General features: G+C 46.2%; 1 pseudogene; it reads right to left on the bottom strand.

Annotated features, from left to right (window-relative positions):
• Nucleotides 1-5,113: 5,113 nt before the first annotated feature.
• Nucleotides 5,114-23,399, bottom strand: LOC149746261 (UMP-CMP kinase 2, mitochondrial-like; annotated as a pseudogene).
• Nucleotides 23,400-25,578: the final 2,179 nt, after the last annotated feature.

Below are 25,578 nucleotides of genomic sequence, written 5' to 3'. Positions count from 1 at the left end.
CTAAGAGCTCCCGATCCAGCATATGCCAGGTTTAATTCAAAGAACCAGCCACAACATTCCTCTTTCTTGTCAGGCTATCAGTTTCCACCATATTGATTTTATTATACTAATTATCAAAATGGGGGTATGGAGGCAGGTACTCCCCAGGCAAATATGCTTGTCTTATTTACAGCCTGAAATTTCAAGAGGAGAACCTCCAAGCATATTTGACAAACAGCATTGTGTGTTGGTATAAATCAAAAGGTCCAGTGTTTCTTTCAATCCATGAGCAATTTTATTGGCATATTCTGAAATAGCTTGTCTTCTCTGCTTCCATTAGGCAAATCACAAAACTGGAAGCATTTAAGAGGTCAGATTCGACGTGAGCCATTCATAACGTCACAGGCTATGCCAGGAAAGTCAGCCCACGAGGGCCGGTCAAGACACCACAAGCCTCTGACTAAGACAGTGGGTGGCCATGTGGAACAGTGGGTCAAGCAGTCAATAAAGGCATATCTGCAGCCCAGATGCCTCAGGCTCTGTCCCAGTAAGGGTAGAGCTCCCCTTTGACGGCTGCCGGGGATGCACTGTGTGACAGACCGCCTCTCCTCTCACTCCGTGGCCAAGTGCATCACCTCGGGGTCTCCGAGCAGAGCTCCTGCTGCTCTGGGCCCACTTTCTCCCTCTTCTAAGTGCCTCTTGGAGGACTCCTACCTCACACTTGACTGCCACCTGACGTTGCAGGATGGCAGAGAATGCAGATGGGGCAGGGGGTCAAGATGTCCCATGACAGGTTAGGTCCCAGGACTGAGCTGGGTCAGTCGGAGCCAGAGGCCTCCAGGGTGAGCTCAGACCTTCATGGAGGTGGATCAGGGAACATCAGATCAAAGAAAACAAACGCGTCCTCTCGTATAAGAGTAAGAGGGTTGAGGAAGAGGGTAAAGCACAAGCCCAAAGTCAGGGAAATCTGGAAATGAGACTCAAGATGAGATCCCAAGTTACAAAGGCAAGAGCATCAGCAGTCTTGCTATGAAGAGGGCTGATATATCAGAATCTGATTCTTATGGGATACAGACCATGTGGTCCTTGGAAGGGGTGACCTGGACCAGAAAAGGGATCAGGATGACTGGATGTGTCCCTGGCACATGGCAGTGTGACAAGATCTGGCTTCGTAACCTGTCTCAACTGGGTTAGAGCTATGTCGGCACGCTTTGCCGGCTGTGTGTGTTTGGGCAAAGTCACGTCGGGGAGATGCAATGTTATCATCTCCACGTGAAGATGATCCTGCCTGGGTTGTGGTTTTATGAACATCAGGTAACATACGCGAGCCCCTCCTACAGCATCTGGCGCATAGTGGGATGCTTGCGTTTTGTCCACGTCATTGGCATAGTCGGAGGGCTTCCTGTGACCAAGCTTAGCCTGTTTTCCGAACGTGCTTTAACCCATTTCCCTCCCGAGGGCAGAGTTTTCAGCTGCATCAGCCCAGATTTCAGGATTCCTCTGGAGACTCCTAATTACAAATGGTCTGTCCCTTTGTCCCACCAGTAAACTTGTTTGCCCCGGTTTCCTGATTGTTTGCTCAGAAAACAACTTGTTCATATTCAAGGAGCCCAGAGGACTTTGTACAGCAGAGGCCTTCAGAGCCTCCAGGATGCTGCTAGTATAGACAGTGCAACACCACTGGGGACTGCTGGCAGGCACTGATGCAGAGGGGAGAATTTGTGTAGTAATGGGAAAGAGAGAGAGGAGTCTTGGTTGAACTGAGAGCTGGGAGTGAAGACGATGTAGCTGAGGGATATGGCAGAGCATATCTGATCCCCAGTGTGGCCAGAGGTAGAGCCAGGGAAAGACAGAGGTCTTTGCTAGAAACTTTGTGAGTCTAGACACAGCAAAAACTAATTAGAGTCTCAGTTAACCAAGATTGGTGCTGGATTGGGACGGTGGTCATTCTTTTGCTTTGGGCCAGTTCCAGCACCTCCCTGGCACACACTCCTGCTGGTGGCTTGTGCACATCTGGCTACTGGCACACCTGCACAAACGTTGGACTTCTTTCCACGAGAACTTGATACTAAGACAGCAATAAGGCTCCTTCAGACAGCTCCATGGCAACAGGTATTGACAGCGTGAGGCGAGCAGGCGAGAGGGACATGGTTTTCTAGTAGCTGGAGTGGTTTGCTCAGCAATTGGGGCCACTCCAGGGAGTCGTGGCTGCAGTCACAGGCTGATGGAGCGGAAGATGCCAGGGACGAGAGTGACACGGAGGAGACGGAGGACTGGTGACGAAGAGCACAGGATGTCTCAGTGTCACAGAGGGAGGGTCCCTGTCCATCCAGCGGCAACGGGCTCTGGAAAATTTCAGGATTATTTATTTGTCCCACACAGACTAAATTCGAGCCAGTAAGGAGGCTTAAGATGATCCAGTTAATGACGTGCAAACAGCATTGTCCATTCAAGCCCACCCGGAACGTACATCTCTCCCTTGACAAAGGAGGGAAAGTGAGGCACAACATATAGTGATGACATCGTCCAAACTAAACCCCTGCTCTGCAGGTTCCAGAAGGTATCAGTGCCCTCCCTGACCCTGTCCCCCGGGGGGGCTGAAGCATGTGCCCATTTAATCAATATCTTTCAGAAAGCTTAATAGATTTTCTTTCTCTGCTTTCAGAAGACATTATTTCTAGGCTGTGAAAAATCATAGGTAATCTGCATTTAAATGTACAGTATTCTTCAGCAACAACATCAAACATCCTGCTCATTCAGGCTAAGATGCCAATCAGTTTTCCCATTTCTGAATCCACTGGGTCACGCAGCACCCACTGAAGATTTAGAGGGAAAAACCCCTCCCTCTCCAGCCCAGGGTAAAGCAGTGAGAGGGTGTCCTAGGGCAGGTCATGTGACCTGTTGTTGAGAGCCACTAACCCAAAGCAAGGAAATAATCAAAAATTTAAATCACTTTAAGTGTTCAAAAGAGAGTGAGTGAGAAATTGATAAAATGATAAACTGGCCTGGATTTTAAAATAAGATAAAGAAACATAAGCCCTGACACAAATTTTCTCTGAATGATTTTTTTTGTCCCGTCTCTCCTGACACAACGGAACACAGTAGCTGTTTTCCTTGTCCAGCCAAGTCCCTCCCCCATTCATTATAACAATCCCACCCTGTCTCCACCACTTTCAGGACTCTGCTTCAGCTCTGCTCTTCCCTACGCCTCCCATCTTGTTCCTTCCCTTGGTTCCTTTGCCCTGACCCTACGAACTTATTCAGATTTCTCCAATCCATGGGTTATTTTTTTTTAAAAAAAAGGAGCTCAGGGCTTCCCTGGTGGCGCAGTGGTTGAGAATCCGCCTGCCGATGCAGGGAACACGGGTTCGCGCCCCGGTCCGGGAAGATCCCACATGCCACAGAGCAACTGGGCCCGTGAACCATGGCCGCTGAGCCTGCACGAGCGGAGCCTGTGCTCCGCGACGGGAGGGGCCACAACAGTGAGAGGCCCGTGCACTGCGATGAAGAGTGGCCCCCACTCGCCACAACTGGAGGAAGCCCTCATGCAGAAACGAAGACCCAACACAGCAAAAATAAATAAATTAATTAATCAACTCCTACCCCCAACATCTAAAAAAACCAAAACAGGAGCTCAACCACCTTCCATTCTCCCTCCTTCCTTCTCATTCTAGAAAGATGGGCAGAGGAGGGAAGATCAGGGGCAGCCCAGAGAGCCGGCCGGGCCCGGAGGCCAGGCCGCGGGGGCAGGCGGGTCCCCAGAGCCAGCTTCACGTGCTCTGCAGACAGCTTGTCCTGGTGACTGAGGCCCAGCTGCTCCTCTCGGGGCTTCATCCACATTTGGAGAGACAGCCAGGTGTGGGGCACGTGACAGGTAGAAACAGATGTGAAGAGAAGGGCGAACACAGTCAGGCCCCGTCAAGGAGAGAAGGGAGTCTGTGTCTACACACCTCCTTGCTGAGATAGCACCATGTCCCTCTCTACCCATCTGATCATAGGTGAGATTCGGGAGGTGCTTTTTTTTTTTTTTTTTTTTTGCGGTATGCGAGCCTCTCACTGATGTGGCCTCTCCCGTTGCGGAGCACAGGCTCTGGACGCGCAGGCTCAGCAGCCATGGCTCACGGGCCCAGCCGCTCCGCGGCATGTGGGATCTTCCCGGACTGGGGCACGAAGCCGTGTCCCCTGCATCGGCAGGTGGACTCTCAACCACTGCGCCACCAGGGAAGCTCCTGGCAGGTGTTTTCAAGCGCCTCGGCTCCACCAAGCCTGCAGCTGGGGCCAGGGGCTGTGGAACTGGGAAGCAGGGATTCACGTGGGGAGACAGACAAACATCCGGCCGGCAAGCCAAGCCCCGTGCTGGGCAGAGCAGGGGGGCAGCCTGAGCCAGGCCTCAGCTCAGTCCCAGACCACGTGGAGGCTTAGCCAGGAGAAGGAGGGTGAGCAGGGAAGAGAGGAAGCTCCGACCAAGAGGGTGGGAGAGGACTTTACAGAAGTTGCGGGGGACACGCATCAGCTCAGCCCAAGCATCCCCATCACACTCTTCCCGTTCGCTCAGCCCCATTGCTCCATGCTCAGCCGGGCTACTGTTTCCTCCCTGTTACGTGGAGTATTTCATTACAGCTTAATCTTCTCAAGGCCCTGGGTTAAGCCGACTCTAACACAAGGAGGAAAGGTTAACAAGCACAGACGTGAAAATTCCTCATAGACCTCGCCACACACGCTGTGAGTCAGGAGACAGCAACCAAAACGCACTGTGAGCCGCGCTGCTGAGGCGGCCAGAGCACAGCCAGAGGCAGCCCAGTGTCCGGGAACCTCGGAGCTGGAAATGGAAAAGCGCAAGGGCCTCCAAACACAAGGTGAAGAAGCCAAGCTTCTCTCTGATGACCACGAGCCACATTTGAAGAAAAAAGAAAGATCTTAAAGTGAAAAACTAGTATTGAATCTTTAGGAATCAATACATTTAAAACAAAACATGGGGGAAGTGGTCCAGTGGGTAAGACTCTGCACTCCCCAATGCAGGGGGTCCGGGTTCGATCCTTGGTCAGGGAACTAGACCCCGCGTGCCGCAACTAAGACCTGGCGCAGCCTAAATAAATAAATATTTTAAAAAATAAATAAAACAAAACATGGGATGTCTGGTTATCCATTAGATCACTCGGGATTCACATGGAAAGGAAAAAATTTATTAAAGAACAGAACTTGAGAGCTGTCAGGATACAACCTAAAATTATGACAATAAGCAAGAATCTGATAAATTTCATCCAGATAGCTGAAAACCGAATAAGGTATTTCCCAAACCACCTATCATTTGCCCAAAAATAAAGAAACATCATTCCCATTTATCATTTGACTTAACATTGCATCGAGTAATATAATGGGAATTTCTTAGCCAATAAAATGTCCTATATTTCTCAGCAATGCTTTCACATACTGCAAACTAATTAATTCAAAATCTGTTTTGTCTGGTCCCTTGTGTTCTCAGTTAATGAGATTTCATGCAGTCCATCCTGGTAACAGCTTCACGTCCCTTCTTCATTTCCTCTGACGCTTAGAGCCAAAGGGCTTCCAACTAAAAAAATAAAATAGAAAATATTCCTCAATTTTGATAAAATGCTGGATCTACATAATCAAATTTCATCAGAAAGATTCTGAGAAGGGGCCAACCACAAACCATTTCAATTTCAAATATTAAAATATTCAATATTTTAAAATTAAAATATTCAATATTTTAAAATTAAAATATTCAATATTTTAAAATTAAAATATTCAATATTTTAAAATTAAAATATTCTTTTAATTTCTCCATCATAAGTTTTGGAGTTATCAGACCAGGTCTCTGAATTTGAGTGTAGAAACCGTGGTCTCAGGATGAAGAGGGAGAGAATCGCAGAACTTACCCGGGTTGAATGGACTTCAGAACCATGAAGTCCAATAGGCTGGATTTCCAGAAGAGGAAAGTGGCCGGTCCAGACCAGAAGTGGTGCCCAAAACCAGGCAAGAAATGAATGATGGTTCTGGAGCTCACATTTTGGGGATGCCAGCGCACACTTCTGACTTCTGATTGATTTGGAAAGGTTTCCTGGAAAGGCTGGAATTTTGGTGGAAAAGGCAATGAGGAAAGATAAGAATTGGAAGGTAGACAACTGCTTTTTCAGACTTAACTAAATCTTTTAACTTTTTCTCCAAATTTGTATTCTTTGACCTTTTCAACAAGCCCAAGAAAGCGACATGCTGACACAATACCACATGTGCATGGTGGGTTCCGTCTGCCTAAAAGGAACAGAACACAATACAATCATGATCACAGGGCCACACAGACAAAGACAGCCATCAGAGCTGGTGTTAACCTGTGTACAATTACAGCTGCCATCTACGGAGCTCATTTTGGAAATATTAGACTACTCAAACTCTTTCCTAATAATTCTCAAAATAAATTTGGAAGGTAGATATTACTATTAGCTTTAGCAATCTAAAGTTAATCTAAATTCTCTTTTAACAGATGTGGAACATGACACTCAGACAGGTTAAGTCATTTGCTAATTTCCCACCAGCTCGAGAAAGACAGAAATGAGGTTCCTTGTGGATCTTCCTGAATTCGTTTTCTCTCTCTCTCTCTCTCTCTCTCTCTCTCCAATTCTGCTTCTCCTACAAAGTCCAGATCTTTCAAGCTTGTGGGTTTCAGCCTGGCCCCAAGGCACTGAGAATTCACACTACCATCAAGACGTCTTATGCAATTTTACTACAGCTGGTGTGGAAACTTTAAGATCCCTGGAGTACTGAAAATCACAGCTCAACAGAATATAAATCAGAGACAGAAAAAAAGAGAGACAGAGACAGAGAAAGAAGGGGGAGACTTAGATACGCAGAGAGATGAATTCATTGATATTTTAACAAAAAGAAAGCTAAAGGTGCCTCTCCCTCTGAAAGTTTCATGTCACCTCGATTCCTGGATCTGTCTCGTATGCCTTCCCTTTGAGGCTCCTGGTATGCCCTTCCAGGAATCAGATGTCCCCCTGGCCCAGGACAGCTGCCCCTGGCTGCAGTTGGCACTGCTTGAAGCAGGTCAGCTGGGCAGGTGGGTGGGCACTCCACATGTCCTCAGCCCCTGCCAGCCCTGGGAGCTCCTCATGGGGACACAGATGCCCTGACCACCCTCTACTACATTAGCTCCTTTCACAGGGGACTGGATGGCTATTGGTGAGCATTTGTCTACCTCCTCCCATGGGGGCCGAGACTAACCCAGGTTACTTCCACCGGCTTCTCTTTTTTGCCACCCTCCCTACCTTCTGTTGTGCGCTGGCCGGTGGGAGTTCCTGGGAAGCCACACAGGCAGCGTCCTCTGTGCTAGTCATGCCAACCTTCATCAGAGCACATGCACTGGGGGCTCTTGGAGATGGGAGAGAAGTGGTAAGCTCTCAAATGTCCTCCCTGGAGCCATTCTGGGGCAGGCTCACTTTCAGTGGTTTGCATGTTGTTCGCCACAGAAACCGTAAGATGGGCAAAGCAGAGAGCTATGGGCCTGAGTGGGAGCAGAGCACTCAGATCCCTCTGGCTCTCATTTCTTACTTACGATGACCCCAAGTAACCTCCACAGAGCACAGCTTGAAGTGGCAGGTCTAACCAAGCTTCTCCATTTTACTTATGAGAAAATAAGCCTCTGAAGAAGGAAGACTAGCCCAGGAGACACAGTGACTTTGGCTCAGCCTTGCCTCTCCATTGGCCTCTCGAGTCCCAATTCCTGTTCTTCCAGCCATCCTCCCTCATCCAAAAGAGATTTCGTAGAAGGTGGCGGTCCACCAGGTCACCTACTGCCCACTCAGGCACATCCTTCTTCATCCCACTTGCCTCTCACCAAGCTGTTTCTAGTGTGTGTAAATGTGCATTTATGTGGAGACCATGGTCCATTTGCTAAGGTACATTTAGGTAAGTGACAAATTCCAGAATGGCAGTGCATTAGTTACAACCAATTAGGAGAAAATTATCACTGCGAAGTGCTCGTATCCCCTGCACTGGGCCAAAAGCCAACATGTAGCATTTACTAAGTATTACCTCATTGGGCTCAGTAGGCGGTAAAGAGGTTTAAATCCAATTCAATAAAATATTTGATGTTAAGACTGAATCCTTAGGACTATAAATTCCAGTTAGCAGACCAGAAAGAGGTTACTCTGTATTTCCATACATCACTCACCTCCTCTCTCCACTTATCGACAGCAATAGGTGTTGGAAAATCTTGGTGTTTTGAAGATACATCAACTTGTGTTCAAGCCCCAGCTTTGCTACTTTTAAGATGTGTGATCTCAAGATCATCAGTTCTCTTATGTATAAAATAGAGACAATAATACATACTTTGCCAGGTTGTTGGATTTAAAATGGGTAAAGTTTATAGAATCTACCTAGCACATAACAACTGCTCGATAAATGGTAGCTATTACTACTATATTAGCAGCCTTTACATGTTAGTGGTACTGCTTAATACTCATTAAAGCAAATATGTATCATTACAGCTAATAAGTATTTAGTGCTATGTACATGCCAAGCATTTTGGTACATCTTAGGTAAATTTCAAAGAAGTGCAAAATGTAACTCTTGCCATCAAAATAACTCAAAAGACAGCTGAAGAGAAACATTAATATATATTCTAACACTAAAATAATTTCAAATGGATTATAAAATAGAAGCAAATAGTAAAATCAAAAATAGAAGAAAATTAGGACATTAAATTTTAATTTATCTTGGAAATGAGAAAAACTTTCAAAGCAAAACAAGAAAGGCAGAAGCACACAGATGTTTACAGCAGCTTTACTCATAATTGCAAAAACTTGGAAGCAGCCAAGATGTCCTGCAGTAAGTGAGTGGAGAAATAAACTGTGGTGCATTCACACAATGAAATATTCTTCAACACTAAAGAGATACAATCTATCAAGCCATGAAAATACATGAAGGAAACTTAAACACATATCACCAAGTGAAAGAAGCCAATACGAAAAGACTACCTACTGTATGTTTCCAACTCTATGACATTCCAGAAAAGGCAAAACTGTGGAGACAGAAAGAAAGATCAGGCGTTGTCACAAGTCGGGGTAGAAGGCGGGTGGGGAGAGGAAGAGGTAGAACACAGAGGAGTTTTATGGCAGCGAAACTATTCCGATTAATACTGTGACGGTGTATATGTGTCATCATACATTTGTCCAAAGCCATGGAATGTATAACTCCAAGAACGGAGCCTGTTGTAAACTGTGGGTCGATGTGATCGTGATGGTCGACAGAGGCCCCTCGGTTGTCACAAATGGACCACTCTGGCGGGGGATGCTGATGATGGTGGAGGCTGTGCCTGCGTGGAGGCAGGAGGATTATGTGAGCAGCCTCTGTGCCCACCTCTCAATATCGCTGTGAACCAAAAACTTCTCTGAAAATATAATGTGTTTAAGAAAAAAAACAAAGACAGAAGCTATTAAGGAACAGATTTCAATACACTAAAATTTTAACACATTTTCAGAAAAAAAATAGCATAAGACAATACATATAACCTAGGACTAGCACCTAAATATATAAAGAAATCTTACAAATCAATATTCTAAAAAGACAAAGACCCAACAGAGTACTCAGCAGTGTATGTGAACAGACAGAAAAAGCAAGACAAAAGACTTAGAAATATAAATTGACCCTCAGACTCACATATATTTTAAAAAGTACAAATTAAAACAATGTGATAAGATTGTTTACCTATGCAACTTGAAAAACAAAATGAGGGAATATTAAACATTGTTGGCTGACTAAACTGATGCAACTTTTTTGGATGCCAAATGAATCGATGTTGAGCAAATTAAAAGTGAATTAAATGAATGTATTCTTTGACTCAGTGGTTACTTTGTTATGCATTTATTCCACAGATATACTCACAGAGTTGCACAATTATAGGAAGGTATACACATATATTCACCCATACACATACACACACATACACACACACACTCAAGTTCATTTGCAGCATCAATTAATATAGCTAATGACTGGAAGCAACTGTCCATCCATCAAGAATCCATTAAATAAATTATGATTTATGTATACAATAAAACACTATACAGATGTGAAAACGAACCAGGTAGATATCTGTGTTCTCATGTGAAAAAATTACACGATGTATTTTTCACCTTGTGAAAAACAAGGTGTAAAAAAATAGGCATCGTAAGCTGCCATGTGTTTTAGCAAAACGAACATAAAACAGAATACAAACCCCTGTGTAGCTATTTTATGCATGGAAAAAGAAAAGGGCTTTGATGAGAGCTCTTAACTAGTGAAGCTGTTTTCAGAGAGATTATTCCTGTAACTGGGAAGAGGCTACAGTGGCTTCGTTTTTCCATGGAAAGAGGACAAGGGGACAGAGAGTGAGAGAGAAACACAGGGTCACTTCAGAGGAGGAAGGTCAGGGACCATGATCACAGACATCCAGGACCGCACGGGCAAAGCATCCCAGACTCCAAGGACGGAGGGGCCGTTGACCACATGGACCTGAGTCGACCTGACAGGAGGTGAGGCTGAGGTTCAGCTGTGTCAGAGCTGCGGGTGAAAGAGGCCGGCAGTACAAAGGAAATTCAAATCTGCAGCTACGGTTCAGGAATAAGATGTACTTTTGTCTGCAAAAAGATAAAAAGGAACCTTAGAACCCCAAGAACTGTCTCCAGAGGTCCCCAGAGGAGGGGTGGAGCTTCCCGTGGGCCCCTCGAGAGGTGAAATGAAGTAGGGGCTGGAAAAGAACCCCCGGCAGGTCCGGCCTCAGTGTGGGTTGCAGACTTATGTGCAGGGGGCTCTACTTCTTTGTGGGGCGCTGTGAGCGTGTTCCAGCTTCCGGGGGAGGAGAGAGGGCCAGCAGGCAGCAGGAGAGGAGGTGTGCTTGTGGTTCCTCCTTAACATAACTTAACCTTGAGGGGAGTGAGCGCTAACGACACAGTGACACAGCCTGGGGTCATCCCAGCAGAGGTGAGTGGAACCAACAGGGGAGCAGGGGAGCTCATGAGAAAGGAGAGGGGGTCCCAGGGCCAGGCACCTCACCTACATCAGCACCTACAGTCTCCTAGCTTAAAGATAGAAATCACTGGTGATATCAGTGTACACAGAGGCCCTGAGTTCTCACCTCTGTGTAAGTCAGCATCCCGGCCAACTCACACAGTGGACGTTTCCGACGCCAACACTGCCTCAAGGGAAGGCCGGGTGATCAGATCAGAGCGTGCAGTTTGATGTAATGGATTAGAGCAAGAGTTCCCCGTATGGGCTGAAATCTCAGCTCATAAAATTACCCTCGCCAGATGGGAGGGCTAAGAGGGAACGTACAGATCTTGCACTGGGAGGCGGCAGAGTGAGAGCTTAAAGCCAGATGATGGCGCCAGCCTGCTCGGATTTGAATTCCGGCCCTACCAGGCACTAGCTTGCGGCCCTGAGCAAGCTGCTTCACCCTCCCGTGCCTTCCTTTCCCCACCAGTAAAATGCGGATAATAGTATGACCTACCTCAGGGGGCCGCCTGCAGAATTAAACAAGTTAATGTCTGTAGAGTGCTTATAACCACAACTGGCCGGAAATAAGAGCTATAGAAATGTTACTTAAATAAATGTAACCTTAACTCCCCCCTTTACAGATGAGAGAAGGGCAGGCTGAAGCGGGAGCGTGATTTCCCCAAGTTTGTTCAGATGCTCTGTGTTCTTCGGGTCCTGGACCCTGGTCTCCAGATGCTCCGTCCACCATCCACGTGGCCTGGGAGCCCACAGGGCCGCACAGAGGGCCTGCAGATTCTGGAAGGGTCCCCGTTGTCCCGCCCCACACTGTCACAGCCTGACCTGCCACCGTGTCCCCTTCTGGCGGGGTCTGACCAGGCCACACAGAGGAAGCCACTGAGGTCTCTGGAGTTCCAGCACTTCCCATCATATCAAATACCATTTCACTTTCCATTTCCTCAAGGGAGGGAGGGAAAGAGAGAAAGACGATATCGCTCGTACTCCCCTACTTCACAGTTTTGCTGTGACAATAAAAAGGGATAAGATATTTTACATGGTAAAGAGGGCTACATAAATGTCAAATAGGGAAAAAATGGGATCCATAGGGCTGCCTTCCAGTGAGAACTTATGAATCCTATTAATTAAAAAGACTTGCATGACTTTGCCCCATTTGACTTCACTCTAGATAATTCATATATGCGGACCCAGAGCAGCCGAGCTCTTCTGGGAAATATGATAAAAGCGCGTGGTCTCTGCCAGGAAGGTTTCAGTCTGTGGAGAGAGACGGCCATTTCCTGCTGAGGGCTTTTCCTCAAATGCTCGTAACTGGTGCTCATCCAGTCGGGCTTCACCGTCCTCAGTGAATGCTCATCACATTTACGATACACAACTCACTCCTCTAAGGAGAGGCTGAACATAATCTGTGCCTGAATCACTTTTGAGTTCCCGCTACTTCAGGGCCCCTTCTCTACCTGCTGAGGGCGGTTCCCTCCACGTGCCTGTCTGTCAGCACCAAAGCCTCGGATTTGCTGAACTTCCCGGTGCTTGCCCTCCACGGTGGAAGACACAACCCTCGGAGCTGTAGACTCATCTGCTGCCTGGTTGATGCAGCTCCCATGGCCTCCTTCTGATTCCTCATACACACCAAGAATCCTCCTATCGCCTCAGGGCCTTGGCATGTGCAGTCGTGTCTGTCTGGAGCCACATCACTCCTGATAAGCGCACGGCTGGAACTTCTCACTTCTTCCAGGTATTCAAATATCTCTTTAGCAGAGCAATCTCCTCACACCACCCAAGTTAAAACCTCAACCCTCTCCCCAACCTGGTTCTCCCTGTCTACTTCACATATTTTAATTTTGTCTGTGGCACGAACACCACCAGGGCACTAACATCGTATGTATTTATTTGTTTTTTATCTGTGTCTCTGACCTCCAGAGAGGAGGGATAGTGTCTGTGTTTATCTAAGACCTGTGTGCTCACAACAGCTACCAGAGTAACTGACACTTAGAAGATACTCTGTCAATGGGTAACAAGTCTCTAAGTATAGAAGAGGAGGTTTTCTCCTAGAAAGTCAAGGAGAGCAGGGGACAGAACAAGGATCTACAGTCAGAAGGTGGAGTCCAGGCTCTAGTCGTTATTACCTGGGGGCATTCAGTGAAGTTGTATAACCTCTCCTCCTTCATCTATAAAGTGATATAAAGTCTCACCCAATCCTACATAGGATGGACTGAGACAACTTATAAAGGGACCATTTGTAACTAACAAAGAGCTATACAAATACAAAGCTATACAAATCTGGGTATATTTGTTTTTCAGTTTTCATCTTTGGTTTTGATTTAATTATATATTTAGATTGAACGGTCACTGGGACTGGCTTTGCTGTCACCTGAGGCCTTCAAGTACAGTGCTTAGGGGCCCTCGCTGGTTCCAGGGTCAGTCAAACATAGCATGATTCCTGGGGCTCCACCATTAACTAGCCCTGTGACCTCGGGCTGGTTAAATCACTTCAAAATAGATATAAGTGTATAGCAGTATTATGATGCATAGATTTCATGTGAACAATACGTGCAATAATGCATGTGAGACTCTTAGCAGATGTTTAGGGGTAATACTTTTATTGACTAAAGTGGTTTCTCTTTCTAAGGGAGATAATTCTCTGTTGGAAACATTTGGTTTTTAAATACAAATGGAAAGAGGCCTTCCTGAAAGCTTTTCATTTTTGAAACATGATCTCTTGTGCTGGGTGATGGGGAAATGCTTAAGCTCATGTCACCTAGATAGCAAAAGTATAGCTCTTAACTCTCAATTTTTGTCTATTAATAAAATTAAATAATAAGCTGCCATTGTTATTGACTTTATATACATATATATATTTACCACTGCCATGCTTAAATTCGTGGGCAAATCAGCTCTGTGTTTTGGCAGTCTCTCCTGTGGAAAAGAGTGTTTATGTTTATAATCTTCCAGAGCTGGAAAGGCTCAGTTTGCCAGCTCTGGAAATGACTCAGCAGTGAATACTAATAGGTGTGTTTCCCTTTGAGCCCACAGATTTGTGAAAGTCAGAATGTGCTCAGCAAGACAGAAGGAGGAAGTAGGGAATTAACCTTAACTTGGTGCCTTTTCTGGGCCAGGACCAGCAGCTCCTCTTCCTTGTATCATCTCATTTCATTCTCACATCAGATCTCTGAGGGAAATGATGACGTCCTTGATGGAGAAATGAGAAAATAAAGTCACAGTGAAGTTAAGTAACTTGTCCACAGAGCTAATAAAAGCCAAAACCCAAATCCTGACAAGCGGGATATTTGTTCCTCGGTTTGACAAATACTTATTTTGCATCTGTTATATGCCAGGCACTGTCCTAGGCACTGGGATTAAAGCAATGAGAAAAAGAAAGCCTCTGCCTTCAGAGAGGGCATATTCTAGTGCAAAAGTACAGATAAACACGCACATACTATACACAGAGATATAGCTATAAGTATGGGTGTGGACATAGATAGAGATATGGTTATGAGTACAGATATATAGTTCTGGGTATGGATATAAATGTGATAGTTGTAGACAAACACACAGGCACGGACACAGACATGGACAGACACAGGTAGTCATGAGTTAGCGCTAAGTGGAAGAGGATGATGAAAGGTATTTCAGATCAAGTAATGTGGAAGGCCTTTTAGGAGAAATACCAAAAAGAGACTTAAAGGAAGACCCCTGAGTGTGATGAACAAGGTGACTTTTAAGGATCACACTGGGTGCTGCACAAAGAGCAGGCTATAGGGGACAGCAGAGTGTCAGCAGAAACACCAGGGTCGAGGTTACCGCCGCAGTTCTTAGGAGGAAAACAGAGGTTCCACTGAGCGGGAGTGACAGCTGCCTCCTTAGTCACACTGTAAGTCACACTAGACTCCCCTAAGGAATTTAAAGGTAATTTTTTACAGAAGACTAATTTACCTAGACGTTTTGTGGGAACCAACACACAATGTAACACATTACATACCAACACCAGGCTTTCCCAAGTTATTAAAACAGTAACAAAATGGTATAAAAACAACAAACCCTGTGTTACAATCTTGTTAAAAATTATAAGGCATTTAGGGTCATAGGTGAATTCCATTCATTATGCAATTATGAAACTATGGCCAATGGAAGTGGAGGGCCCTTGGCCCTCTTCCAGCCTGATGGTTTTGGTTTGCAAACAGAGAGAGTAACTTACGCACAGTCACAGATCCACCCAGTTGGGAATGACACCTACGTCCGCTTACAGCCAGAAGTGCTTTCACTCATTACTTCACTTACATTTATGCACAAAAAAGTGGAAGATGATACATCTTTTCATTAAAAGAGTGGCCACCATCAGATTTGTGGTTACCAGAGGCAGAGGAGGGGGGAGGGGAATAGGATAAAAGTAGTAAAAAGGTACAAACTCCCAGCTGTAAGATACGTAAGTACTAGGGATGTGACGTACAACACGATAAATATAATTAACACTTCCGTATGTTATAAATGAAAGTTGTCCAGAGAGCAAATCCTAGGAGTTCTCATCACAAGGAAAAACATTTTTCTATTTATTTAATTTTATATCTATAAGAGATGATGGATGGGACTTCCCTGGTGGCGCAGTGGTTAAGAATCTGCCTGCCGATGCAGGGGACACGGGTTCGAGCCCTGGTCCGAGAAGATCCCACTTGCTGCAGAGCAACTAAGCCCGTGCATCACAACTACTGAGCCTGCACTCTAGAGCCCGCGTGCCACAACTACTGAAGCCTGCGCACCTAGAGCCCATGCTCCGCAACAAGAGCCCGTGCTCCACAACAAGAGAAGCCACCGCAATGAGAAGCCTGCGCACCACAAAGAAGAGTAGACCCCGCTCGCCACAACTAGAGAAAAGCCCACGCACAGCAATGAAGACCCAACGCAGCCAAAACATAAATAATAAATTAATTTAAAAAAAAGAGAGAGATAATGGATGTTCACTAAACTTGTGATAATCATTTCATGATGTATTAAGTCAAATCATTATGCTGTATACTTTAAACATATACAGCACTGTGTGTCAATTATATCTCAATAAAAATGGAAGGGAAAAAAAAGAATGACCACAGTTTTATACATGCATCTCCACATTCCCCAACACTAAGCCTAACACTCACTTTTAATGAAGCTCTCCTCGGGTAGAAATAGACCAGAACTGCTAGTCAGACTATTCAGTCTGACTAGCTTTCACTCATTACTTCACTTATATTTATGCACAAAAAAGTGGAAGATGATACATCTTTTCATTAAAAGAGTGGCCACCATCAGATTTGTGGTTACCAGAGGCAGAGGAGGGGGGAGGGGAATAGGATAAAAGTAGTAAAAAGGTACAAACTCCCAGCTGTAAGATACGTAAGTACTAGGGATGTGACGTACAACACGATAAATATAATTAACACTTCCGTATGTTATAAATGAAAGTTGTCCAGAGAGCAAATCCTAGGAGTTCTCATCACAAGGAAAAACATTTTTCTATTTATTTAATTTTATATCTATAGGAGATGATGGATGGGACTTCCCTGGTGGCGCAGGTAAGGGGAAAACTCCTTATTGAAAGTTCTGACTAGAGAAAATTGAAAAATCTTTTATGGCTTCAAAAAGCACTCATTGGTTAATGGCCTCGCTTTGTTGTTTTTTTTAAAAAAAACTTCAGAATAGAAAATTTGGGTGTGTGCGTATGGTTGTTTTTTCAGTTAAAACTCAGAAAATAATCTTTCCTACCTCAAAGATGAGCACAAAATGCATTATGTTTGTAAGAGCTTACAGACCAGGTTCAGCCAGAAGTGAAATATGAAACTCCCTCAAATGCCTTATTATTCTAAAGAAACGGGACACACCCTCAATTATGGCAAAATAAGTACAGCCACTAATGTCATGCATGTTAATAAAAATTTTGGAGACTTCACAGGAAAGTTTATAGTGTGTTTTTTAAACCATGGTATTTTGGTGATTGGTCAGTAATTACCAGCTCTTGGACCATGCTGAATCCATTAGCCAAACCCTACATAAGCAATGCTTTTTGCATCTAGAGTAATACAAGGAGGGGAGTTGGGATGGGGAGGTTTTAAGAGCAAGTAAACAAGGACACATAAAAGCCCCAGAATATTTCTTAATGCCAGATCTCAAATCATAAACATCAGAGGGAGGAAAATATATGCATACATATACATGTACAAAAACATGTATGTAGGTATGTGTCTATAATATTTATGGCATCAGATATGCTGACCAAATCTATTGCATTATAAAGAGCACTAGAAAAAGAACTGGGCAACATTTCTATTTTTGCATCTGCTACTAGCAAATTCTCCAACCTGCGCGGGGCAGGTCTCTCTCTGGGCCTCATTTTCCAGAACTATTAAAGAGAGAGATGGAGTTCTCTGATCACTAAGGTCTTCTTTTGAAAATGTTTCTGACCCCAGGGCTGTGTTTAGAATTCTTGAAGCAAGAAATTAGCCACTTTTTTGCTACTTTGACCTAGAAATGTTCCACGGTTTGTCCTTTGTTCTCCCATTAGAGCAGACATTTAAATAAAAATGAAAGGAAAAAAAAAAAAAAAAAGAAAGGAACCACCGTTGTTTTTCCAAGCACAGTTTGTGTGTAATGAAGGGAGTGATTATCTTGGCAAAAAGAACAGCTCCTCCCTCAATGTTTAAAATTAGCACTTCTCCTCCCTCTAGTGGAAATGCCATGTACTTACTCTAGTGGAAATGCCATGTACTTACTCTAAACGAAATTGATTTGTTTTCATCAAACAAAACAGAGAAAAAGAGCTAGCATGACTGAGTCCTAATACGGGATCAAACAAACACAATTTGCTACAGTGTTGTCCCACACAAATGTCTTAAATATTTTACTTGTTTAAAACAATTCAAGATTAACAATGAAAGCCTGCAAAGTAGATTTAGACCCACCCAGGGTCTGCAAATGAAATACACGGGTCCAAATTCGATATTTTGTATTTAATTTATGCCCCCAAGAATGCTAAAATCAGTTCACTTATGAAAATTACTGAGTCTAAGCAGTCACTAAACAGGACAAGTGAAGCAAACCCTAAGACAGGAAAGCTAAAGACAGGGCTTTGGGGCAAGAAATGTCCATTTCAATCCAGTTTACGTGTAGGTACTTATTTTATGTGTCTTCTGATTCCATCTCTGTGAAACCTTTCTTGACTCCCCAGGCAAAGTAAATTGCACCCTGACTTGTCGTAAACACCTCCTCCAGCCACAGAAAGCAAGTCGACAATGGTGTGTGTGCATGTCCACCTCCCCATCTGGACACGGAGCCCCTTACAGGGAGCTTCTCACCCTCCTTGTGTTTCTCTTCCGGTTGGAGAAGAATCGAGTGACACAGCTGGAGAGACTGTGACTTCAAAGGCACTCACATTCAATTGACTCAAAATCACTGTGCTGAAAAGTTATTTTTTCTTTAAGATAAAATCAAATAACACTGGGCTGGCTCCACTCAGCCTGCTAGCCAATCCGACCAGAGCCCTGGTGGGTCCTCTTTCCCAGGTAAGGGTTGTAATAAGATCTACACACCCTAAAGAGTGAACAAGGCAAAGGGCGATCACTAAGGAGGTCGGCTGGATGTCTACAGCAGTAATTCAGAAGATGAGCGCTTCACTCAATGCGATCACACCAATCACGTGTCGCTAATCTTCCACACCAATCATGAGCCACTGCCAAGCATCACCAGAATCTGAGCGGAGCATCCTACCTGGAAGGTGCAAATAAAACAAACAAAGCAACCTAAATGTCCATCGACAGAGGAATGGATAAAGAAGATGTGGTCTATATAGATAATGGAATATTACTCAGCCATAAGAAAGCCATTTGCAGCAACACAGATGCTCCTAGGGATGACCATTACTAAGGAAAGTAAGTCAGAGAAAGACGAATACCATATGATATCACTTATACGCGGAATCTTTAAAACATGATACAATGAACTCATTTACAGAACAGAAATAGACTCAAAGACACTGAAGACAAATTTATGGTTACTGAAGGGGAAGGGGGGAGGGATAAATCAGGAGATTGGGATTAACAGATACACACTACTATATATAAAATAGATAACCAACAAGGACCTACTGTATAGCACAGGGAACTATACTCAATATCTGTAATAACCTATAGTGGAAAAGAAACTGAAAAAAGAATATATATATACACACACACATATACATATATATGACGGCATCACTTTGCTGTACACCTGAAACACTGTAAATCAACTAAACTTTAATTTTAAAAATTCCAAAAAAACAAATAAATAAAAATTCACCCTAGGGGAAATGGAGATTTTGCATGAGGAACTTTAAACAAAGCCATCACTAAAGTCTCAGAATAGTAAGTAAAGACACTGCATCCAATAAGAAAGAAAAAATATTATTTTAAAAAGAATATTTAGGGCTTCCCTGGTGGCGCAGTGGTTGGGGGTCTGCCTGCCGATGCAGGGGACACGGGTTCGTGCCCTGGTCTGGGAGGATCCCACATGCCGCAGAGCAGCTGGGCTCGTGAGCCATGGCCACTGAGCCTGCGCTTCCGGAGCCTGTGCTCCGCAACGGGAGAGACCACAACAGTCAGAGGCCCGCGTACTGGAAAAAAAAAAAAAAGAAAAGAATATTTACATAACAAGAGAAAGAAAGGAAGAAAGAAAAAATGGGAGAGAGTGGAAGCTTTTAGAACTTAGAAACCTGAGAGCAGAAATGAAAGTCTTCGTAAAAGAGCTGAAAAACAAGTTGAAAACACAAAGTTCAAAAAATATTATAAAATGTAGTAAAGGTATAAAAAGGAAATATGTGAGAGAAAAGACAAGAAAATTGGAAAACCAGTCCAATATGTCCAACATCTGAATAGCAGACAATACAGAAAGAGAGAAAAGAAAAAAAGTGAGGAGTGGAATTCATCAAAGAAACAAGTCAAGAAAATTTCCAAGAATTTAACGACTTGAGTTACCAGACCCATCAAGGGCCCAGCGAAAATGGATGAAAACAGACCCACATCAAATTACACTATTGTGAAATTCAGAACCCAGTGGGCAGATGGAAGATTCTATTTGTTTTCTAAGGGGAAAAAACTGAAGTGTGAGATGGTGAGGTGCGTGTCCCCCAGTTTCCTGTCTCCCGGCTTTAACACAGAGCCACAGCTCAGTGCGGGGGACATGGGGAGCATCCATCTCCTCTGAACTAACCTGGAACAAGGTCAGGTTAAACCAGACTGGGCAGAATGATTAAGCAGAGGAGGTCTTAACATCTACTTTCTTGACTGTTCTCTGTTCCGGGACATTTGAATACGCCCTCAGAGTATGTGGCCCCCGGGGGTGGGTCCAGTGCCCATGAAACTAGAGCTGGACGGGGACTGTGGGTGGGCCTGCATGGAAGGATGACACTCAAGAGATCCCAGCACCAAGGAGACCCAAGCCGAGGTCCAGTTCGACAGAAACAGCCACAAGAAACAAATTTCCATTGCCTACGTGGGCGGGGCAATCCACATCCAGTTAGAGAGAGGATAATGTGACCATAGACCCACCCTCCACTCAGCCCCAATGTTGCCTAAATCGACACTTTTGGCCCCAGGCAGATGCCATTCTGGGGAGAGGCCAGCATGGCCTTTGAAGACTGAGAAATCTGAGATCCTGATCTCTCTAAAAAAGAGCATGCATCACCTAAAGGGCCTGTTAAAAGATCAAATGATATTAAGGCTTAAACCTGATAGGGCTAAATATTTTTGTGTCTATGGACCAGTTAGGCTGCTCATGAGAAAGACCACATTATTTATAGGCAATATAAAGGGACAGTGTTTCTTCCTAGTTGTAGGTTGCAGCTGTAGGCTGAATGAGTTTCATGAAATTTCTATGCTTTTAAAGTGAGAGAAAAGGAAAAAAAAAAAAACCTTCCTGGGGGAAAAAAAAAAAGGCCAACATCGATTTCTCCTCTCCCTGTTCATACTAAGAAAACAAGCATATGAACAAAGCTGCATTTACAGAAGCCTGAAGATTAAACGAGTCTGCTAGTGGATATACGGGCCCATGTGAGGCATAGTTATAGTTTAGTGCCTGACCTCTGCGTTCAAAATTCAAAGAAAAAGAACAGCTTGAATGTGAAACAAACCAAAGACATAAAAGACCCTGTCTCCCAGCATACCTGAAGCCATACTTTTGCTCTACGTAGAGTTTCCATTCTGAGTCAGCCAAACTTGTGTTGGTTAAAAGGGTTTTAGCTATATCCTCAGTTGTTGCTGAAATTTAAATCACTGGCTATCACTGAGAGAAAAGTATTTTTGATAATTTACACCTTCTCAGGTGCATTCCGCGTAGCATTTCATTAAAAGGATTTACCCAAATGTATTTAATCAGCACATATTATACCTAAGCACACATTATGCATACACGCACACCTCGGAGATATTGCAGACTCAAATGAGTATCACAATAAAGCCAGCCACATAAGAGGAGGAAGGGCAGAAAAGATGTATAATTGCAAAGCAGTGTCACGTAGCGACAGTGGAACCATGGGCCCTGTGTGTCACAAATGTGGGAAATCAGCCACACTGTAGGCTCCAAAGAAAGCAGTCAGCATCCCGTCCTTTGCTAAGCTCTTGGGGGCTCAGAAGAGTGCCAAGCACTGCAATCAACAAGCGGGTAGGGCGGCTTCTCCGGGAGATTCCAGGTTTTGAACTGTGCATGACCTCACGTGTACTCACAGCACCTCTACAGAGAGGCCCAGACATGTATTTTCTTCTTACGTGCTTACTCTGAGCCAGGCAACAGTCTAAGTGCTTTCACAGTATTAACCTGGCCACTGTTGAAGAGAACGCTGTGAGTGTGCTACCGTTATTAACCCCATCTACGGATCAGGGAAACCAAGGCAAAGAAGCATGTTTAATAAACTTACTGAAAGTAACACAGGTAATACATGCCAGAGTTTGGATTCAGACCCAGGTCTTGCAATCTTAACCACTCGGAAATACTATCCCAAGGCTCATACAAGGTATCTAAGACCCATAGTGCAGCCTAGGGACCTGCCCAGGCTGCGCTCAGGCAGAATCTTAGCTGTCCCGCACCGAGCACCTCTTGTGGGTCAGATGCTTCCCTGTCCTAACACTGCAAGGCAGGTATTTTACAGATGAAAAGGCACAAAGCAACACGGAGTAGCCGAGTGTCTGGGTGGCAGCCAGTAAGCAAGCAGGCACCGCTTAATCTAAGTTTCTTAAAACCCCAAGCTCATGCCCTTTCTCTACACCCCGACCTCCCGGAACAGGGTCCTCACTTCCAAGATGGCATTGCTTTCCCTGTACCCAGCGGCACACCCCCACCCCCACCTCGGGCACCGCCAGCGCGGGAGCCGCACCGCTCCTGTTGGGATGTCAGTTTCCCCCATGGGGTTGGGGGTCCCTGGCGAGCAAGAATCTGGAAAGAGCCACGGTGTCTAAACAGAGGCTGGCCCACCGGCGACCTTCACCACCAGATTTGCGCTCGGGAGTAAAGCAACTCTCTGGCAAAGGGAGGTCTGGACAGGCCAGCCCCGCGGAGAGCGCACGGTGTCCACTTCCCTGGCCTGGGGGATCCACCCTGAGCGCTGGGAAGAGATCCAACTCTTACCGCCTCCAGAACGGCGCGGGCGGCCTCCCGGCGGCGGAAGACCCCGGAGCTAGGCAGGTCCCGCACCACCGGGTGCAGCACGGGCTCCGGCACGGGCACGACGCGCTCGCGGCCCAGCTGCCGCCACCCCAGGCCGTCCTGCCGTTCCCACGGGAGCTGCCACAGCCGGCAGAGCGGGTCGCCGGAGAACTCGGCCAGGCGCGGGCGCGGAGCCTCCGGGCAAGCATCCAGCAGTGCCAGCAGAGCGCTCCGGGTGGCGGGGCTGTCGCGGGGGTCGCAGAGAAGGAAGCCGTGCTGCAGGACCCCCGCCCCGCCGCCCGGTTGGTATCACAGCAGGCGGCGCAGCTGGCACCGCCGGAAGGGGCCGCGCCGCAGCTGGTGCAGCAAGCGCTGGTGCAGCCGGGCCGCGCGCACCCGGGCCGCGCAGCCCGCGCTCCCGGCCACCGGCACGCTCAGAGAATAGCTGCGGCCCGGGGGGCCCAGGAGCGCGGCCACGCCGGGGTCGGGGCGCGCGCCCGGGGCCTCGTCTCCCACTGCGAAGTGAGCCAGGGTGCAGCCGGGCAGCTCCAGCGCGAAGCAGCGCGGCGGCGCCATGGCCCGACCGCAGGCCCCGCGCCGCAGCCCCGAGAGACGCGCGAGCAGCAGTGGGGCGCGCGGGCGGCGGCCAAAGACCATGGGCGCCTCCCGGTCCCGCCACGCGCGTGGAAAACGAAACCCGGGACTCGGCGGGCGGCGCCGCGGGGAAAAGCGAAAGCGAAGCGCCGGCGGCGGCAGCGGGGGCAGTGGCGGGAAGCGGGCGGGGCCCTGGATGGGGCGCCCTCCCCGGCCTCCGCTTCCGCCTCCGCCTAGCCGCGAGGTCGCGCCGGGAGCAGGCAGCCGCCGGGAGGGGATCCCAGCAGGGGCCGGGCCTCAGGCTGCCACCGATGGGGACCCGCGCTGCGATCGATGGGGAGCGGGCAGGGGGTGCCAGGCCCCGTTTGAATAATTCTTGGGAGTGTGTGTGTGTGTGTGTGTGTGTGTGTCTCACCTGCGCCACCACGCTCACCGGCTCTTGCTCGCTCTCTGGGACCGCCGACGCCTCACCTGGGCTCGCCTTGCGGGCCTCGCAGACGCGGCCGCTCGCGACCCCAGCCCTGCGCCCCGAGCGCTCTCCCCGCCCGCGCCCGGACTCCAGGCCTGGGAGCCGCTGGAGCGTTTTCACCCCGCTTTGCACACGCTTTCCGCTCGTTTGGAATTAACCCCTCCTTTTGCTGACTCTCAAACTGAGAAGTGTCCCCAGACTGGCACCTCTAAGTTGACTTACGCCAAATTAAAGTCGTGCACGCAGGTCCAATGAGACAGCAGCTTGATGGCCTGGAAGCGCCTTATCAGCCAGCAGCCGGCGTCAGATGTATTGCTGCCTTTGTATAGTAAAGCAGCATTGACAAGATTATTTGGGTGTTTTGTTTTTACTCATTGACTGATATCTGTGAAAATGATTGTCCAGCAGACCCAAAAGTTAGAATTGAAACAAAGATGGAAAACATTAGATAAACTGAAAGCATATAGTTATGATTTCATCAAATGTGCATTTAGCGTGGGATTAAGTTTAATTCTGAAAGGAAAACCCTTTATGATAGACATGAACTATTACAGATATGTGGTTGAAGTATGGTTAATAGGCAAGGAATAATTCTGAGATTAAGATGTTTTCAGCTCTTTGAGAACAGGATCATTTTTATACTCTGAGCAATTTGACTTTTGGACATTTAGGGAGCAGAGATGTTGTCACCTGTGTGGAACATAAGAAAATAGGAAAAGAACAAAGTCCTTTTTGTTCCTTAGGACAGGATTGCATCCTCCCGTGAGCCTTTCTTGACCTTTTTTCCATGACCCCCCCCAATCATATCTGCTCTTAATTTAAGTTTTCCTCTCCATTTTCACTCACCCTCCTCCCTACCAGAAGACTGTGAAATTAGTGACACTGCAGGATCTGGTCTCGCTCAATGTTAACTGGGAGTCGAAGATTGAAGATACAATGTCTTCATTCATGAAGTGAAAAAAATCTTTGTCATATTTTTGAGCTCCGATTTCAAATTCCCAGGACAGAGAATCTGACGGTCCCAGCTTGGGTGCATGTTTAGATTGAATAAACTTGCCTGTAGTAACCTATCCAGTGGGTGTGGAAGAAAGAAGCTGGGCCTGGAAAGACACTTGAAAGAGGTCCTTGAATGAGTGAACAGCACGACTTTATTCATTTAAAAAGCCAGAGTCTTCAACACTAACAACGTCAACCAGGAAAACATGAAAGATTCTAGTCATTCTGCTCCTAGGGAAAAAAAAAGCAGAAAGGGAGAATTAACTAATATAAATGTTGTAATTAATAAACAATAAAATGAGAAAATAACATTTATTTTGAAAAAGAGATTGGTTTTTTGGGATCCCTTCCAGGCCAGGCTCTGGCCTCCAGAGACCAGCTGGCACCGCATAAAACCGCTCTGGGGGCCAGACCCCTGGCTTGTGGGCTTCTGATTTGAAGGGTACACTATCTTTTCTCACTAAGAAATATAGTTTATACAGCTCCCTGTGAGAAGAGAGCTAACACAGCAGGTGCAGATACTTACTCCTGGCATCTCTACTGGGGAGCCTGGAGCCATGATTCATCGTGGCCAAATCCTAGAAATATGCCCTCAAAAACTTCTTTATATCAGTCATTGATGGTTCTGTGTTTGCACCAGGAACAATGGACACGCCACAGCAACTTGTCGGGGTTGCTTCGCACAAACATCAAGATTGGTGATGGGCACCTCATTCACAGATGGGGTCCTGAGATTAGGTGACCAAGACTGGTCACAGCAGGATGTGCCTACGTGTCCAGCCCACCACGTAATGGCAAACCTGAGACCCAAGCGGGCTTTCCTGACTAGCCATCTCACTCCTGTACCCAGGGTGGGAGTGCTTCTAGAAAGAAAGCACATCTATCTATGCAGCCTAGGT

The sequence above is a fragment of the Delphinapterus leucas genome, chromosome 19 (genome assembly GCF_059928025.1).
Source record: "Delphinapterus leucas isolate spDelLeu-1000000601 "Yukka" chromosome 19, BTC_Dleu_Yukka2, whole genome shotgun sequence".
NCBI classification, from domain to species: Eukaryota; Metazoa; Chordata; class Mammalia; order Artiodactyla; family Monodontidae; genus Delphinapterus; species Delphinapterus leucas.
Note: the sequence above shows the minus strand (reverse complement) of the source record. Positions and strands in the feature narration are given on the sequence as shown.